This window comes from Cebidichthys violaceus, unplaced genomic scaffold (assembly GCF_023349555.1).
Source record: "Cebidichthys violaceus isolate CVI_PGR_0920_01 unplaced genomic scaffold, fCebVio1.0.p SCAF_12, whole genome shotgun sequence".
In the NCBI taxonomy this organism is placed as follows: Eukaryota; Metazoa; Chordata; class Actinopteri; order Perciformes; family Stichaeidae; genus Cebidichthys; species Cebidichthys violaceus.
The window spans coordinates 7,612,917-7,632,089 of record NW_027176285.1 but is presented as its reverse complement, the minus strand read 5'-3'; positions in this window follow the sequence as shown (position 1 = coordinate 7,632,089).

The following is a 19,173-nucleotide window of genomic DNA, read 5'->3' as shown; positions in this document are numbered from 1 at the left end:
GATACTTGCAAAAACAATGTCAGTGAGTGACCAGCAATTATTATGATACTTGACCTCATAAAACATTATGAGATACTTTATAAGGTGTTATAATTATTGTTATAATGCATCATGCATATTTATGAGTGCTTATAACTATAATTATAAGCAGATTATAATACATTATAAGTATATGTTTATGATGTGTCATAGACATGGGCGTCATTTAAAGTGTTACCAATAATTTAACTTTACTTTTAAAAGAATACTAATAAACATACTGAGGGGAAGAGGTATTGCTGGTTTCATTCGTTATAAACAATTTTCATTCAATGCAGCTCGGAGCGGTAACGCCGTGACTGATGCAGACGTATCGTTTGACTGTACTTCAGTGTGCTGGTAATGCCATACGTTTTGTTCATTTAGTATGCATCACATACTAACTGAGTATGCACTAGTGCGCAGTACGTTAGTATGGGAGTTCAAACACGCTGTATGACAAGTCTGCATTAGCTTCACCACTCACATGTTGAGATTACTGCTTGGGGTAGACCAACAATAGACTCCTCAAAGCCAAAAACTCCTGATGTCTTCATGTAATTTGAGAGAAGCTTCCCACGAGCTGGATGTAATGGAACAGAAAAGGTAGATGAGAGGGAGAATGGCAGAGATAAACGACAAGGAGGGAGAGAGTCAAAGAGTGCAAAGAGCGAGGAGAAAAAAGAGGTGAAGAATTCACAGGATTCAGTAGGTGAGAGTTTTTGCCCGAGGTGTGCAACACTGTGAGATGTTAGGCAACACCTGGCCGGCTCTTCAATCATCCTGACAGCAGATCAGCTCGACATTTGCGCTTCACCTCGTTTCTCCCAAACCTACGCCGAGATCTGTCTTGATAAGCAGCTGCTTCTTCTCAGAACTGGTTGTTCTTTTCTTATTTGTTCCCCTCTCATCTACTGCACCCTGAAGGAGGAGTGCTCTCCATTACTCATCAGTCCCTTCTCCTTTCTCTTGCTCTCCTTTCTTTCCCCCGAGGCAACAAATAGATTATTATGCTGACCCTAACAAACCCTACAGACGCCATAACTCTCAAGTATTCTGAAGGCCTTTACACATCGGGTGCATTTTTTCCGTGCTCTTAATTCGCACGTCAATATATTTTTTGTCACGAGTACTTTCACACAGAAAGTAAATATGACGCGACAGAAAAGTGAAGACAATTTTTTTGACCTTACACCCACAAATAAAGGCTTATGAGTTTTATTTATTATTTAGTTATGTTACTATTCTAACTGATTGTACCCGAAATATGTACTCTTGAGTACTGCTTGCTTACATAATTTGAGTTGCAATGGTAGAGTGGCGCTGTCTGTTCAAAGTTTGTTAATATCAAACGTTTTGCGTTTCAAAATTGCAAAAAAAAGCTTCCCTGCTTTATAGTTAGAATATCATTTAAAAAAGTAAAAGTTCTAATTTTAGGATTAGAACTTTTAAAGCGTCTAATATTTTGTCCATCTTTGATGCACATTTACATATATGGAAAAGAAACAACATTAGGAGCATCTTTCAATGTATTGCAGTTCAATGTAACACCACAAGAAGTGAATAAACAGAGTTTTATTAAAGGACTGCTGTATTGGATTGTATTACAATATAAAGGGGTCTCATATTTCCGGTTACATTAGCATGCAATGCAAGGTTATTGGAACCATGTGACCTCCACTCTAAATGACACTAAGCGTTGTAAAAAGAACTGGTGCAAATTGGGGTTGTGGAACGAGAACAATGTCTTGAAATGCAAATGTGTGGTCTTTGCATTTTTCACATTTCCCCATCAGGTCACAGTTTAGAGAGGAGAAACAACTGAACCATGTTTAGTTGTTTCTTCTCTGTGTGGAGGTTGAAGGGTTGGATAATATTTAACAATACTATTTAAACAATCTGTAATCGCCGATTCACTCTTTTCCACTTGAAGTTCATTGTTTGGTGACGTTATATGGGCTACGAGATCTAATGGTCAATACGATTTTCAACATGTGAAATGATTTCAACACTGGTGTTTTGTTTGTAAATCTGTGAAAAAAACCTCTATGAGATATTCAAGTTTGTAAACAACTACAAGCTTTAGTAGAATATAATTTTACAAGAGCAACAGCTTATTGATTATTTATTTGACCTCATAACTAACACAGCAACCCTTTTACGCTAACTTTACACTAAATCTAAATCTTATTGTGTAAACTCTGACCCTCGGCCTATTCCTTTGGTGTCCTCCCTTATGGACCCTGGAGACATTTGATCCCTAAACTAATAGTATACACACACACACCTGCAGGTACGCTCTACTTCATCAGCCCAGACAGGTTCTGCAAACCCTCACACCTCCGATTTGAATCCAGTAATCCCTGCAGTGGGATTTCCCTTCTGGAGTTTAATACCTGGCAAGTGCAATCTGGTTCACTAAAAAAGTACATATAGTTCTCCTACCTCTGGACCTGGTTTCATGACTGACAGACGGCAACAATATTTACCCACCATGCAACAAATCCCTTCCTCCTCTGTATGAGCTGTGAGTGAGCATGAGTGGAATAACTCCCATTTGTTCCGCTCCGACAAGCTGCTGGATGAAAGACAAACAGCTGCCTCTTTGCCAAACAATTGATCATAAAAAAATGATGCGTATACACGGCAGCACACAAAGACAGCTCATGGTTTGAGTTCAGTCAGGTGGAAGGTACAGAGGGAGACAGATGTCAGTGGCTTTCTGCACGATGAAACCTGCCGCCCAACAACGTTTGGCCTCGGTGTTACCGGCAAACATTTCTCAGGTGACTCAGAGGCCAAGGTGACAAAACGCGCTGCAGCACTCTTTTCATCAGACACCTCAGAGGAGGAAGTAACATGCATCTTAAGTATTTCAGAATTCTATTATGTTTTATACATGGTTTTCCACCTCATGGGCTCTGACTGGGACTCTTTTGATTTTGTATTTTTGTTGCGTATTCTTCTTCTGCAATAGTTTAATAGCACCCGAATGGAGAATTGGCTCCACCGACTGTTAATGTACATAAACCAACTGTTAATATTCAAGTTTGTTGTTATTTATATAACGCAAAACCAAACATTTTTATTGCCTGAACCTAACCATTTCACACCGTTACGCAAACGTCATTTTGCGTTTGTTACTAGGTTGATATAAAACATTTATGACACGTTGATGTGGAACATATCCTGTGATTTGCAGAAACGTACAATAGCAAAATCTTTTTTTCTTGCGACTGGGGTGCAAAACCACAACAGCAGTTCTCTCATGACACTTTTCATAAACAGCAGGCCAAGACCACAATCTTTAATTAGCAGAGACCCAACATCACCCCATGAGCAAGCATTTAGACGACGGCGGCAAGGAAAAGCTCCTCTTTAACAGGAAGAAACTTTGAACAGAACCAGACATCTGCTTTGACCTTGGGTTTCATAGAAATGATAATGACAACTTTAAAAATAATACAAACATGACTAATAATAATAGTATTAGTAGCAGTGGGCGTCAAGAAGAACCACGGGCAACAAGGCAGTCATGATCCATGATCCTGGCACAACCATGTTCAACCATGATCCATGGCAACCTGCACAAGCACAAAAACTCAAGGGAAGATGCCAAGTTAGTAATATGCATTAATGGAACATAAATGCAGACAGATGGAGAGGAGCTCAGTGTAAGGCCACAATCACGCTGAGATGTGCCGCTAGTTGCCAGCAAAACTGTTGTTTTCATATGGTACTGGTACTTGGCGTGCGCCACGCATTGCGTTTTTCTTAATGTCACACTTGGCCAGAAAGCCAATCAAATCAAGCAAGAGGCAGGCTTTGCTACTTTGCTACTTCCTTTCTGTTGGCAAGTGAAGATGAGAGGTTGATATTAGCAGTATGATGAGCCATATAATTCAAAGGTCAGCCCATTATATATTATAAAGCAGGAGCTCAACATCTGCTCGAATGAATTGTTTTCCCGTTTGCCCGATGCACGTAGCAAAAGGCATGCCTTTTTGAAGCGGCAGCACCTGTAGCGACGCATCTCGGTGTGATCAGCCCCAAGTCCCCCAACAGTCTATAGCAGCATAACTAGGGGCTGGTCCAAGTGTTGTCAAAAGAGGAAAGACGACTCTTAAATGTGGAGTGGGTGTCTGCCACCCTGACTAAAAATGGGAACTGGTTCCACAGGAGAAGTGCTTAATAGCTGAAGGCTCTGGCTTCCATTATACTTTTGGAGACTCTAGGAAACACAAGTAATCCTGCATTCTGGGAGCACAGTGTTCCAGTTGGATAAAAGGGTACCATGAGCTCTTTAAGATAGGATGGAGCCTTACCAGTAAGGTCTCTGTAGATGAGGAGGAGGATTTTAAATTCTACTCTGGATTTACAGGGTAAGGTCATTAGCCAGTGCTGAAAAGCTAATATGGGAGAAATATGACCGTATTTCCTGTCAGCAGCACGACAGTACACATGCTGCTGCATTCTAGATCAACTGGAGTCTTTAGAGACTTATTGGAGCAGTCTGATAATAAGGAGTTGCAATAGACCAGCCTGGAGGTGACAAATGCATGGACTAGTTTTTCTGCATGTTTTTGAGACAGGATGTGCCTGATTTGTGAAATGTTGTGTAAATGGAAACAGGCAGTCCTTGAGCTTTGTTTCATGCATGTTCTTTGATCATCCTGATCAAAGAACATGCAGAGATTCCTTACAGTGGTGATGGAGGTTAGGGCAATGCAATATAAGGTAAATATATCTTATAGATAGTGTGTTTGGGAGGTGTTCCGGGCCTAGTACAATATGTTCCATTTTGTCTGGGTTTAGCATATCAAACAACTAAATTGCTGGTCATCCAGTTTTGTTTGTTTTGTCTTTAAGGCATGCTAGTTTAGCTAAATGTTTGGTTTCATCTGGCTTGATCAGTAGATATAATTGAGTGTCATCTGCATAACAATGATAGTTTATGGCATGTTTCCTAATAAAATGGCTTTATAGAAGCATGTATATGGTGAGTGGAATTGGTCCAAGCACAAAAAAAGGAAGGGAATGTAAGAAATAGATATATAGTTGGCTGAAACATCTGGATCATAAACAAAACCTCTATTACCTTGATGTAACATTTTAGATTTTCTTAAATTATCTTTTGATTGTTCGATAATGTTTCTTTCAGTGTCTGGTACTTCATTCTATTCTAAGTGTCAACATATAAAACTATAATATTCAGTTGTTGGAGCACATAAAAAAAGTTCATCTTGGTTGGATGTCAGGCTCAGATATAGATCTGTGAATGTTGGAGAGTTTTTAAAAACAAACATACAGGGCTGCGTGTAGCAGTGAAGAATCAGGTGAGATTTGATTGTTAAACACGAATGAAGGCAGCTTTGCCTCTTCCACGTCTGTAGATTTGATCTCACTTACAGGAATTCTAATCTTCACACATGCCACATTCTTGGCGCTCTGCTTTAAATATGAGATAAATAGTGAGTGTCTGCTGCTAGAGGCCCCCTGGGCTCCGCTCTGGGCCCGCTGCACTGAGCTGTGAGACAGCCTCTGACAATGCACCGCTTCTCCGAGTCTTATCCGAGGGTAATCTGACATCACAGGTGTGAGCGAACAGAGCAGTCAAATCTGGCATGAGCCGCCATGCAGGCACGATACAGCTCTCTACCCTGGGGACAAGTGGGCTGTCTAAAGCAGACCTGCTATTGGCTGGCCTTGACACAGTGGCTGACACCTTGGTCTCCGCAGATCTGGAAACAAACTCACTTTCTGCTCAGCTCTGTAACCCGTTGCCCTCAGTCACATTACCGCCATACTTTTCCGCACCTTGGAGAAATACACTGATTGAGTCTGTGTCTCAGACAGATGAATGGCAGCCACAGGGCAGGTAGTTGTGCACGCTCTCCTTGTTTGATGGTTTTCACCCCCTCTTTTAAACCAGTGCTGGACTTGAAACTTCTTGTTGGACTCCTTTTACCTTTCTGTTTAGCAGTGTTCACAAAATGGTAAACTTCAAAAATAGCCTGACTGCATTCTCTATTACTGTGTGTAAATCTCACTTGTCCTATTCTCTCCCCACGTTCCAGTTAACATCATTCATGCTGGACAGCGTCCACTGCTTTAGTTGAAAACATAAAAAAATTTAAAATAAGGTTACAGTGTTGACGTCACATCAAAGACATCTATGTATTGTGTTGCAGAGATAGCTACTGAAATTAGCATGCTAACTAGCTAGCACTGGCCTGTCCTGTGTGTCAGCTCTGGAAGGCGGACGGCTCTTTGGTATAAATTCAGTCAGAGCAAAACCAAGCACCGGGGCTCTGATTCCGGGAGCTGCTGCCCCGGCTGCTGTTACACAGCTTAGACCAGCCCGCTTTGAATCCCGGCGCTGGAGTTTTTGCCGCCCAAATCTGAGCCACAACAGCCGCTAACAGCAGCTCGTCTCCGGGAGCCACAGCACAGTTTCGTCCCGCGGAGGCTGTGATGCTGAAGTTCTTTTGAGGGGACACCTCTCAAACCATAATAACTTCAAGTCATACAATTGGAAATCTGAAGAAATAATTTTTATTTTTGAATTACTTTAATGGCTGTGTCTCAGAACGTTATTTTGTAAAGCATACATTTCTGAAGCAATAAAAAGTACTATATGAACCTAATATTTGAGTATAGTGCAGTCATGGCCCCATTCTACAGTCTGTCATTGCATGAGGCCCCTGTGGCCCTTTTGTGGCCTGTAACATGAGTTGTTTCCCTGACTTATGACGCTGATTTGTTTATTGTTTTACTATGAGCTCCTTCTCTGCTGACATCATTTGAAGCTATGGACTCATTTTAGGCCTGAACTTGCACTGAAACCTAAGCTCCCGCTGCCAGACATTATTCATTAATAACAGCAGGCTCCTGATGACATCAGCAGCACACAGGGAAAAAGAGCCCTGTCATAAACATTCAAGATGGCTGACACCTGTCTGCGGCTACATAAGCAGCGTGCTCGGCACCAGGAGTGTATATGAAAGGCTTGTCCTTCTGTCACCTAGGGCTTCAGGTGAGTCTGAAAGACGTTTGTCACCAGCCGGCACCGAGACACAGACTGCTGGTTTATACCATGTGAGTTGAAATGATGTTTTTCATGTATTCCTTAGGTCCACATTTAGAGCCCCAACTAATGCTGAAATACTACAGCACTCATAATGAGGCATGGGTGCAGTTGAAATAGACATAAGTATAAAAAAAAAAACATGCAAAACTTCAAGAATGTTTGACAATAAAGTGTTTTCTTGATGCAATGCCCTTGGCCCTCGGCCTGGTGAAGACAGTGGGCATAAGCCTGCCATTGGCTGCCTATTTCAGCCGGAATTCTCCTCCTGTTCCGCTATCTGCGCTATCTATTTTGCAAGGGCCCCGTCGCTGCATCACAGGCTCGGCACTGCCCAAGAGGGTGGTGATTAGTTTAAAAAGGGTTTGGTACAGTCCTCAATCTCTGTTCACGTCAACCTTCAGCAGCAGCAGACAGCTGTTTTCAGTGGAAAAGCTCTGATGAGCCCACTGTACACTACCTGTCCAGAAGAGAGAGAGAGTTCCCTCAGGAGTTAGTGGAGACCAAACCAGAGCTAAAAGGAGAGTAAATATTAGACTTTACCAGATGGACGGACACAAACACCACCCCTAATACTCCACCGCTGTTTGCTAACACATTCTCAATGCTCATATTTCAGTGTTGTGTTGTCAGCTTGCTCTGCATTTTTTGATGATTCATTTAATGCTGCTTAAGGTACCAAACCTTTTTTCTTCTTCTCAGCTCCACACCACCCACAAGTATCACAATTAGACACATTTCTTGTAAATAACATGTGCAATATATGTGTATATTTTCACTTTTTTGAATTGCTTTGCATTGACCATTCATGGTTACGAGGTTTGACCACATTTTAAAGTGATTGTTATTTATAAAGGGAATAAAGGCAACAACGTTTTTGACAGTCAAACAACCCTAACTGTAATTTGGTTTCCAAACAATGTATTTTTATATTTTTAACAGAATATCCAATTACAGAACATTGTTCAATATGAATATTCTCTCTGATGTATGGATGGAAAATGCAAACTAGCCCATGTTGTTCATAATTCAATCTTTCTTGCAGTCGTGTAACAAGGTTGACAACAGTTCAGTAAGCTACAGCATGTACTGTTCATTCAATCACTGTTCATGTGAGCAGGTACTTAAAGCTTTTTAATGATATAGTTATGTGTCATGTTGCTTTATGAAAGCTTTCTCAAAGACCAACGTGATTTCTCTCTTCTCATAAGAAGGTTGAATCCCCGGGCGGTCCCGCGGCTCCACCGTTAAATTTGCTCCATGTATTGATTGGTTTGTTATTAGTTGGGGAATAAGTACAGAGCTCTAGAGGAGGAAAGGTTTCTATGAACATGAAAGCTTGGAAGACTGAAACATGTTCCCTGTAAAAAGATGGAACTTGTAACTGATAAAGTCAACTTTGATATTCCTACAAAACTCGTTTTGAGGCAGTATTCAATTATTTAGTCATATAAATCATGATTGATGATGGAATGTAAATTTGAACAATTACTTTTTCATCATCAGCAAATGATTAATATGTTAGTAGCCGTGTTTGTCACTGTCATTACCATGACATTTACGTGGCTTATGGACATTCATGACTTCTCAGGATTATTGTGACCCTGAGACCCTTATTCTAGCATCACCATTAGCCCCAAATGAGTGTTGAGATATTCATTCAAAGTAATAACAGAAGAAAAACACTGTGTAAGAAAACACAAATAAATATCTGTACCAACAAAAAAAAGAATGGTCAAACTATATTTTTTAAATCAACTCTTTACCGGGATTCCTGTGTAATTTAAATTGTATACATTTTTTAAAACTGTAATAAATTAAAATACCAGAAACTAATTGGCTGAATAAAGCCTGCATGTTCACCAGCCAATAACATTAGGATCAGTATTACATTCAATGGCAAAATGTAAGACATTAAATCAACGTTTCTAAAGATCTTTCTTTCTACAATCTAGATAGTGTGATTGTGGTCATGGCAAAAAAAAAAACAGAATGGTTATAAATAAATGTTTAGGGTTAGAGTAGCTAGAGCTAAGTGCTCTAGCTACCTACTGGTACTGGTCACATGGTATACAATCTTCTAATATGAACTTACAGAAAGATAAAGATAAATGGTCTTTTGGTACTGATTAAAGGCAGGTGAAAACATATTTTATCCAAAAATGTTGCTGTGATCAATTCATCCATTTCCATTTCTGTCTTTGGCTGAAACAATAAAGTGGATCAGGAGGATACTGTCATGGTTGTCAATTATCTACAAATCAATCCTGTACCCATGTGGTTCGTTGGACTTATGACAGAAAATCAACTTAACTTGTATGAATGTGATGAGTTTCTGACACTAGATAATGCCTGAACTGCCACAGATCATCCAAGGTTCTCTGACTCCAAACAAAAGGACACAACCCAGAAGATACTTAAACGTAGGAACAAATGGTGAACGTTGGATTGCACTGTGCTCCTCAGTCTAAATACACATGGTTCATATTTTCTCCTCTAAAACCGACTTAGGTGCTTCTCAAACAGAGTGCTTCAGTGCGGAAATCCCAAGTTAGATACACAGGGAGATAAATAGGACCTTGTCCCCCAGACAAACTCAGCTTCTTATTAAAGCATTATGGACATGTTCGCAGTGGATGCTTTCGCAGGCTGCTCGAGGCCAAAGTTTGGCCTTTGAAATGAAAATATTACACAATAGAGCTGAGGCTACATGCCACCTGTTCATTCAGAGAGGTAAAGAAAATGGGGAATGACTTGTGTTACAACAATTAAAAACACAGTTATTTGTGTATGTGTCCCATTGTACAGTCTTCCAACCAATGCAATAGGAATGACAGCCCATCCATCTTTCCAACAGTTTGGCTCAGTCCAGGAGATCTTAAAAACCAGATTGCTGTTTAATGTACATATTCATGATCCCCAGAGGACAATTCGTAATGGTTTTTGTATTTTTTTTTTCTTCCTTCGCTGTCTGGCAAAAGTAACTTTTTGAATCTATCTATCTATCTGTCTGTCTGTCTGTCTGTCTGTCTGTCTGTCTGTCTATCCATCTATCTATCTATCTATCTGTCTGTCTGTCTGTCTGTCTGTCTGTCTATCTATCCATCTATCTATCTATCTATCTGTCTGTCTCTCTGTATGTCACAGTTCTGCCCCTTCTCCCCTGTCACTCTATCTCTCACTCACCTAATCAGCTCATTCAGTGCACCTGTTAGTCACGCCCACCTCATCAGCCCAATCACTCTCACCTGCTCTCTCTGCTGCACCTACTATTTAGACCCCAGTCTCACACAACCTCACTGCCAGATCGTTCTCCGCTTCTATGACAGACCTTCCAGCGGTTTCCCTTGGACTGATTTCCCGTTACCGACCCTGGCTGTCTTGGACTACCCCGCCTTGCCTCTGCCTCGGTAATTCACTCTGCCTTCTGTCCCCGACACCGAGAGCCTGCCGCTGTATTCCTGTGAAGATTCCACCTGTTGTGTGTTACAAAGAAATTAAAGCTTCGATTCAAATCATCCCTGGTGTTTGTCGTACTGCTCCTGGGTCCTTATTACACCCGTTACAGTGTCTATCTATCTGTCTATTAGAGTTATTTCCTCGTCCCTGAGGCTTTTGTGTAAATTAATAAACACGGATCAGACCCAGAGGCAGAGCTTTCTGAACGTTATCAACCCTAACCTATAACTGTCTCTGGATTACAGCAAGGAGAACATACATTTTTCACATCTTAAAATCTTTAAAAAAAAGATAAAAGGACTTAACATACATCTATATTTAGAAAACCAACAGACAGAAACACCAGACTACATGCCAGAAGCTTCCATCCCAAGTGGCTCAGAGAGAATGTGTGCCTTATGGCCAGTTCCAATGACTGTAAAAAAAAAAAAAAAAAAAAAAAATGAGTTTGAGGCCAAATCCAAGGAAATGGTGACATGCTTTTAGGAATGGGGATATAGAAACACCGCAGCTAAACATCTGGACAGTCAAAGTACAAATAAATACAAAGAAATGCCCCCAAACAAACAAAAGATAATTACAACATACAGAACAAACAGATTATAAAAAGGAATTGGTGTATTATTGAGAGTGATGATATACCCAGTCAGATCTTCCCTGAACCACCATCAGTTTTAGGAGTTGCCCGATTACAAGACAAACTATTACACAGCCATCAACAACCTGACACCCAACAAACTTGGTTGGGTCCAAAACCCAGGCAATCAGAAATAGTGTAACCATTGTAACCAGTGAACTAATGTAAACCAGACCAAAATATTTATGGGTTTTACATCCCGGAAGGAGTTCACCATTATTCATTTCATTACTTATAAAACCTAATTTGTGATCTCTAGGCTAGAGTGTCCAGGTTGCCATGTTTTCAAAAAAGACATCGATTGCACAGGCTGGCAGAACACAAACATGCTATTCACACAGGGAGTGTAAACTGCCCCATGGCTATACACGAGCTGGACTTCCAGAACAGTAACCCATCCACACTACAAGCCTTGGGCATTGACCACATACAGACGGACTGACGGACGGAGGGAACTTGAACGCAGCTATAGCAGCCAGACACATTAAAAGACAGGACGATAAAACAAGACTCAAAGATATTTAAAATATGATGTTGGTCAATAAGAACAAAATTACAGTGTGCTCCCCAAATGATTTGAGTGTTATTCAATGTTCTGCATGTGCAATAAGTAGAGTTGTAAAGTCTGAAAGCACCGTGCATAAATGATCTCCTGTATCGCTCCTCTACACACCAAGGATGAATAATCATCCCATCTTCTATACGCAATGATGACTGACAAAGGAAGGAACAAACAGGAAGCCTTTTGAACCTACAAATTAAAACCCGGGCTTAAATAAGGACCTAGATGTACTTGTGTATGTATATCTATTTGCTTTTGTGTTTTGTTACCATTGTTTATATTTACTATGTTGCTTAATTCATAATTCTGAATATTATATATATATATATATATATATACGTATATACGTATATATATATACGTATATATATATATATATATATATATACGTATATACGTATATATATATATATATATACGTATATATATATATATATATATATATACGTATATATATATACATAAATATATATATACGTATATATATATATATATATATATATACGTATATATATATATATATATATATATATATACGTATATATATATATATATATATATATATATATATATATATATATACGTATATATATATATACACACACACACACAAACACACACACACACACACACACACACACCATACTTTACAGACAAAAACAGCTGCATAAATAATCACAACACTTCCTCAATATACATGTCCTTTATAAGTGTATATAAACTTTGGACCTCAACTGCATGTATCCTAAGAGAACAGAACAGGCCTTGTCCTTTCTACTGTGTAACCTTCATACGTACGGTGACTGCATGGGCTGAAGCAACAAGCTGAGATTCCTCCTGTCTTTGCACATGGATCACACACACATACACCGAGGGATCTGATGAAAAGATGTGGTCATTCCAAACAGGTGGGAATACTTTCTTGTTTAATAAAAAGATGATTGGTTTGGGTTGTCTGTTCTGTATCTCTGTTACCCTCTGCTAAGTCATATGTGACAGAACAGTATTGCTTGGACCATACGGCACCCGTTCCATAACTTTAAATCTAGCCATAACGGTGGCTAAACAACTGGGAGACGTTGAAAAGACCGTGGTTAAATATTAGATTAGTACCATGCTGGTTGCAGCGGCATACTTTCTGCTTACATTCCGTGGTCAAACAGATGGAGGAGAGCGTTCACCTCTGTCTGTAGCCACTGCCAGTAAAGAAAGCTTGGATACACTTTCTGCAGGAACCCTGAGCAGCCTGGCTACCTCAGCTCCTGCCAGAAGTGCCTGCAGTCACCCTGAGCTCCTGGATCATGCAAAGCTGCCCCATATCCCAGCAGATGCTCCGGCCGCCTGTGAACTGCATCCAGATGCTCAAGCTCTCAGCTTTCCTATCAGGATCCTCACTGGAAGGACCAAAAGTTCAAACATCTACTGCTGCCTGATCTTCTTTGTATCCTCACTATTCCTGCTTTTATGAACCTCTTGGAAGTCTGACTATGGGGTTAACACCACAAAAGAGTCTTGGAACAACAACTAAATAGTAACTGTTACAAGTAATAAATACGTACTTGTAAAGGTTATCATAAGAGTTAACTTAGTGCTGCTATCTTGTATGTCTTTAAACCGTGTTTGTTTGGCACGGCTGTAATGGCGTGTTTAGAATTTAGTCAAAGTAAAAGTACGTAAATCATTTGGAGTTGGAAAAGCAAACATTTGGACATCGCAAGGGGGTATACACCACTGTCGCAGATTTGTTTAAATGCTTAAAACCACCAAAAGTGACTTTTTTATATATTTTTAAATAATGACAGCTGTCTGTCGGAATCAGAAGCAGAAGCAGCTTGATTTTGTTTTAGCGCCGCGAAACCTTTTAGAGATACTGTTCATTTTCTTGATCAAAATTGTGACAGAAAATATTCATCAACAACCTTTGACCAAAGACCAGATGTTGACAAAACTGACTTTGTTGAAAACGACAAACGTGACTTCATCTCCACGGAATATCTGAAAGATAGAGGTGATTGGAATTTAATCATGTCATCCAAATCTCCTTCTTGTCATTGAACGGCTGCATCTTTCTCTTCACAGCCAAATAGGTTGGATAACCTCGTTAAGACAAGCTTAATATGGAGTGCTAGACATGCTATACATGCTACAGTGTGCACAATATAATTGTTTGATAGTCAGATCTTGTTGAATTTGAATTGATCCATGCAAAAAATGTGACAAATATTTTCTTTCCAAATGTGTGTAATAGCAGTATAAAAACTATCATAATGATACTTATGAATACAACACATCTATGACAAAGTGCACTACTACCACAAGACCTAAAGAACGACACACATCAACAATGTCATTTTCACAAACCATTATGGAGGTTACGTGGATATAGTTACTGTTTTTCAGTTGTCCATCGTGTTCTGAGAAGAGCTGTCACAGTTGATACTCACAGAATGTATCTCTGGTATTTATGATTATGCAGTTTTCAGGTGGTTATCAAGAATTTCTACAGTTCAGTTCACCCAAAAAAAAATGTCTTCCCCCATTTCACAGCCTCATATTGGAAAGCATGCAGGATAGAAAACCAAAGACACGTTAAACCTTCTGTTTGCACTCAGCCAAAGTTTCCAGATTGCTCATCCATGTAATGTTATGTCAAAAAATGTACTGGTGGAGTCTATATATTGTGTATTCAATAAAAGACTAATAATAATAATAATAATAATAATAATAATAATAATAATACACTTTATTTGTCGAGCGCTTTTCATAGTACTCAAAGACACTTTACATTAAAATCATCATATATAAAAGCTATACACTATAAAAAACATAAAAACTACTCAATAGACTACATCAATATATGTAGTGACACCATGCAAGTTCCCTGAAATCATTCTGTGGCTCCTGTTACAGTGACTTTGAACTTCTGCTGTGGAATAGACAGGAAGTGATGTCAGTAGACGTGATGAGGGTTGAAACATGTTGAAGGACGGGACAGAAAGGTAAAAGCAGAATATCAAATAGAGGTGAATGTGAATAAGATAAAGACAGTTTCAAAATAAAGAAGCAAGTTATTGGGATGTATTTGTCCAAGAGCAGTTAGCTACATATTCTATTTGATCTGCAAAATGAGTGTAGTTGTGTTTGTGTGTGTGACTGTGAGTGTGTGTGTGTGTGTTTATAAGGTTTTGAACAAATAATTAAACAAGCTAATGGCAATAATAATGTATAAATATTTTAGAAAAGGAATAAAACAGGGGTGTCTAGTTAGTGTACTTGTCTTGGGTGAATATGTATTAATAACTCTTGGTATCATTCCGACTGTGTTGCATATAATTCTCCCTCAATCTGTCCCCATGTTTCCTGTTTGTCTGTCTACTGTCATGGATCAAATAAAGGGAATAATGCCTCATAAACTATGTTTAAAACTAAAATCATAGCAGCCTCTGGGAAGGTGGGAGGAGAAAATAATACTCAATGTCTGAAAAATAAAACTACAACTGGAGCGTTGTGGGCATGTTTATCATTTAATACAACAGCTCCATCTACTGGATATAGAAATACTGAACCGAACGGCCTGTTTACTGTTGATGACCAACTCTTTCCATTGGATACTGTGAGTAGAGTATTTCGGTGTTGAATGGTTTTTGGTTACATGTTCATGTGGTTTCTGTTTGAGCTCTATAAGAGCTACTAGTGGACCCAAGACTAAGAAAGACCGTCAATGCTGACAGATTCTGAAGATTAGAGTCTTGCCAGAGGTGAGGTTACTACATTTGTCTTGAAGGTGGCACTAGAATAAGATTGCAGGATCAATAAAACAAATGGGTTCATTATCTGAGGACCAGCATATTTTATGGCAACCTGTCCATTAAATCTGTAATTCACAACCAGGGGTTTGTGTACCCCAGGGGGTATTTCAACACTTGCCAGGAAGCATGTGAACATTTGGAGTAGCTCAGCTAAAAAAGAAATTGAAATTACAATTTGGTAAAAATATGTTCACATACTTGTTTAAGATTACAAATTATTGCACAATAATCGATGACATGCCTCGCACAAACATGACTCTGTTGTAACACGTTGACACCAGAGATAAAGATCATGAATAATTAGAAAGTGAGCTAAGTTCAAATTGAGGATAAATAATTGAAATGTCCAGCAGGTGGCAGTGATAGAATGCAAACCTGATGCTACAATAAAGAAGCCACGCCTCCATCTAATATCACTGTGTTGTATATGAAAACAAATGTTGTACCACTGTCCACTTTGACATAATTAAGAGTGTTAAATAACATACAGTTAAAAAGCAATTAAAAAAAACACACCTGGAACATGACAGATGCTGTCGATGAAGAGTTATTTGACCTCATTTGATAGGACTGTGACATTTGATAGGACTGTGACATTCCCAAATAAATGAATATTCCCAAATACATTTTCTATAATCTGATAACCACAAACATAACATAGTGAACCTGTACCTTTTCACATGTTTACCTCCAATGACTATGACATGATAATAATTGCACAGGGATGTCCAGCAAAACATCTGCTCTATGGAGTGCTGGGACTCGTCACTGGCGACACTTGAGTCCGAATGGCATCTGCTAAAATCTGTGGTTAGCATTGAAGACGTGTGGTCAAGTGTAATCAGCCAAAAGGAGCTCTTTGCATCTGACCGAAAACCCAGTTTAATTTGATGTGTGCGCAGCCACTTCTTCTAGTACTCATAGTGTGACGTGGTCTTTTCAAAGCAGTGCTCAGGTCTCTTGGATCAATACACATCCTGGTTTCTTGTTTGTCCTTTTTGTTGGTGGCTACCCAATCTCTTGGCTCAGAGACAGGAGGGATGACACCTCCTGTCTCCTGCTGCGTCCTGTCCAACTCAGCAACGGGAATATGATGCAGAGGACAAACAACCGGTCTCACATCCAGCTTGAGTGTCGTGGAACAGGTTATAAGCAGCTCACCATGGTCATCAGTGAAGAGATTGCTGTATTCTGTTTGAAGTTAATGGGACAGGTTGTCATCAGTGGGGCTTAACTGGTTAACTATTTACTGAATGAGCCTGCGTGCACGTAGCTCTAGAACATCCTCTTGGATGATATACTTTGAAATAACAATGTGGCTGTTCCTCTAGGCGCGCTGCATCTTGACCACATCAAAACAGTTTGGATTGCGCGGCCTCCTTATGCTACAAGGTTTGTGGCTGTGATGCATGTTCCTCATTCTTTACTTGCTCAAATGTCGATTTATTAACACGTTACAATTAGCAACCGTTTCAACTTTCATTTCAATTTGAGTGCCATTAACTTGCGCAGTGACAAAAGTGTCATTCTTTCTGTGCATCAGTTGAATCAACAGCCATTTGCTATGTCGAGCCATCAACATAGAATGTTTCATCTGTATCAGCTTGGTCACGTTCTAGCTGGAGAACTCCTCCTAGGACTAGGACACTGTTGACCAAAAGCTGGCCATGTGTCTCTCTTAGCTGAATGACAACCTTTACAGTTTCTTGTGATCATTTCATGGATTGGACAGGTAGAGACAGCCTTAGTGTCAAATTACTATCATGCAGTAGCACTTGTCGAATTGTCCTCATCAATACCGCAGAGGAGTCCGTCTCTAATAAGCTCCTCACAGAGATCTACGAATCCCCAAAGTGCAGCCTTTTGCTTGGACACTTAAACAACTTATGGTTCAATCGTCTCACCGGCCTTCTGATTGTGTGCTGAACTTGTCTTTCCATTGTAACATTGGTTTGAGGGTTGCATACCTCTCGACGTTTCCTCTTGAGGCATTCAGGATTGTGTTCAGATTCCGTGAGAACGAGGACGCTTCCTTCCCTCGCTGGGCTCCCTCACTTCTTCTTCTTACCCTAAAGACTGTTCACGTTCAGTTTGTCTTTTGTATTCATGGTGATGTAGCTATGTATACATTTATGTGACATCACTGTAGTACATATTCAGATAGCCCAATTTGTCCTGAACAGAGGTGTTAATAATAATAACAGGATTGTGCATTACGGTGTTGAGGTTAAACGTGCATTATTGAAAAAGCAGACCAGGCAGTTCAAAAGGAAAAAATGGCTCGGACCTTAAAACGAAAATGTGAGATATAAATAAAGATATGGAAGTTGGAATGGTGTTTGTATCTTGTTCAATTTTATTTGTATTTATTCATTTTACCTCTTATTTTGAAAGTTATAGCACATTACACAGAGAATGATTGGAGAGTATGGAAATAAAAATAATTTCAAAAATCGGTAAAAAAAAGTGGTAACACTATCTATAATTGTGGTTCTAACACTGCATTGCGAGATGCATTTTTAAATCCTGAGCTCAAATTTTATTTTTGATATCTCTCAGACCTGAACTGTGCCCACATACCATCATATACGTAAAGGTAAGTAATACATAAATACACATTTGAATATTCATATTGCTTTGAGGTCCCCTCATCACTTTTTGCTGTATTTGTATTTAAATATATTTGCATCATCATCGAAATTATCTTGTTTTGTTGTACTTCCGGTAAGAGTACCTGACAAACTAAAGCCCTCTTCTGATTTGTACATACCCACCAACTTTAAAATGCTCTTTATTTTATTTATTTTTATATTTGTATTTATTTCACTTTGGATGGTTTGTAGTAATACAGTACCAGGCTTATTGTCTGACCACCTTGTATATCAGAGGTTCTTGCTTCACCTGAGCAGGATTGTAGAATGAGGCTGCAACTAAAAACTAGTCCATCCCAGTGTCTCAAAGTGTAACGTGGTGTCTATAAATAACGTGCTTTCTAAGGGCAAATCCCAAAGGTATTCAGCTTAATATGAATATATGAAAACTGTGAGAAGCAGGAAATATTCATATTTGAGAGGCTGGAAAACAGCTGTTTCTACTATTACTGCATGAAAAACTACTTTGAAGGATTTAAAATGATGTTCTGTTAATCATCTGATCGACTTCAGCCCGTTTATCTGTCTGGTGTTTTGTTTATGTGTTGCTGTCCTTTGAATTACGTCATTGAACGTCTGTTTCGTGCAATCTCAGAAAACGCACAATACAACGCTGAATCGATAAACACACAAACAGGTGAGTCAATGATGAGACGTGCTCATTGGCTGCATGAGCCAGCCGCGGGATCAGGACCATGGAGAGTCCCTCCTGTGACGATCACGTCACTCCACTTCACATCTGTAAGTATACGCAGCTGGAAGAACAATCAGCAGCTTTGAGTTCAGTTTACTAACAGTTACAGTACTGAACAAGGCCGCACACTGAGTCAACAGGTAGGTCAGTCAGGAGACGATGGTACCATATATGGTCATTTAGGGTTGTTTTAATGTCTCACTACAAACACTCTTCATGTTGTAATCCGTGTGATGAGCGGTCGCTGTGTTTCAGG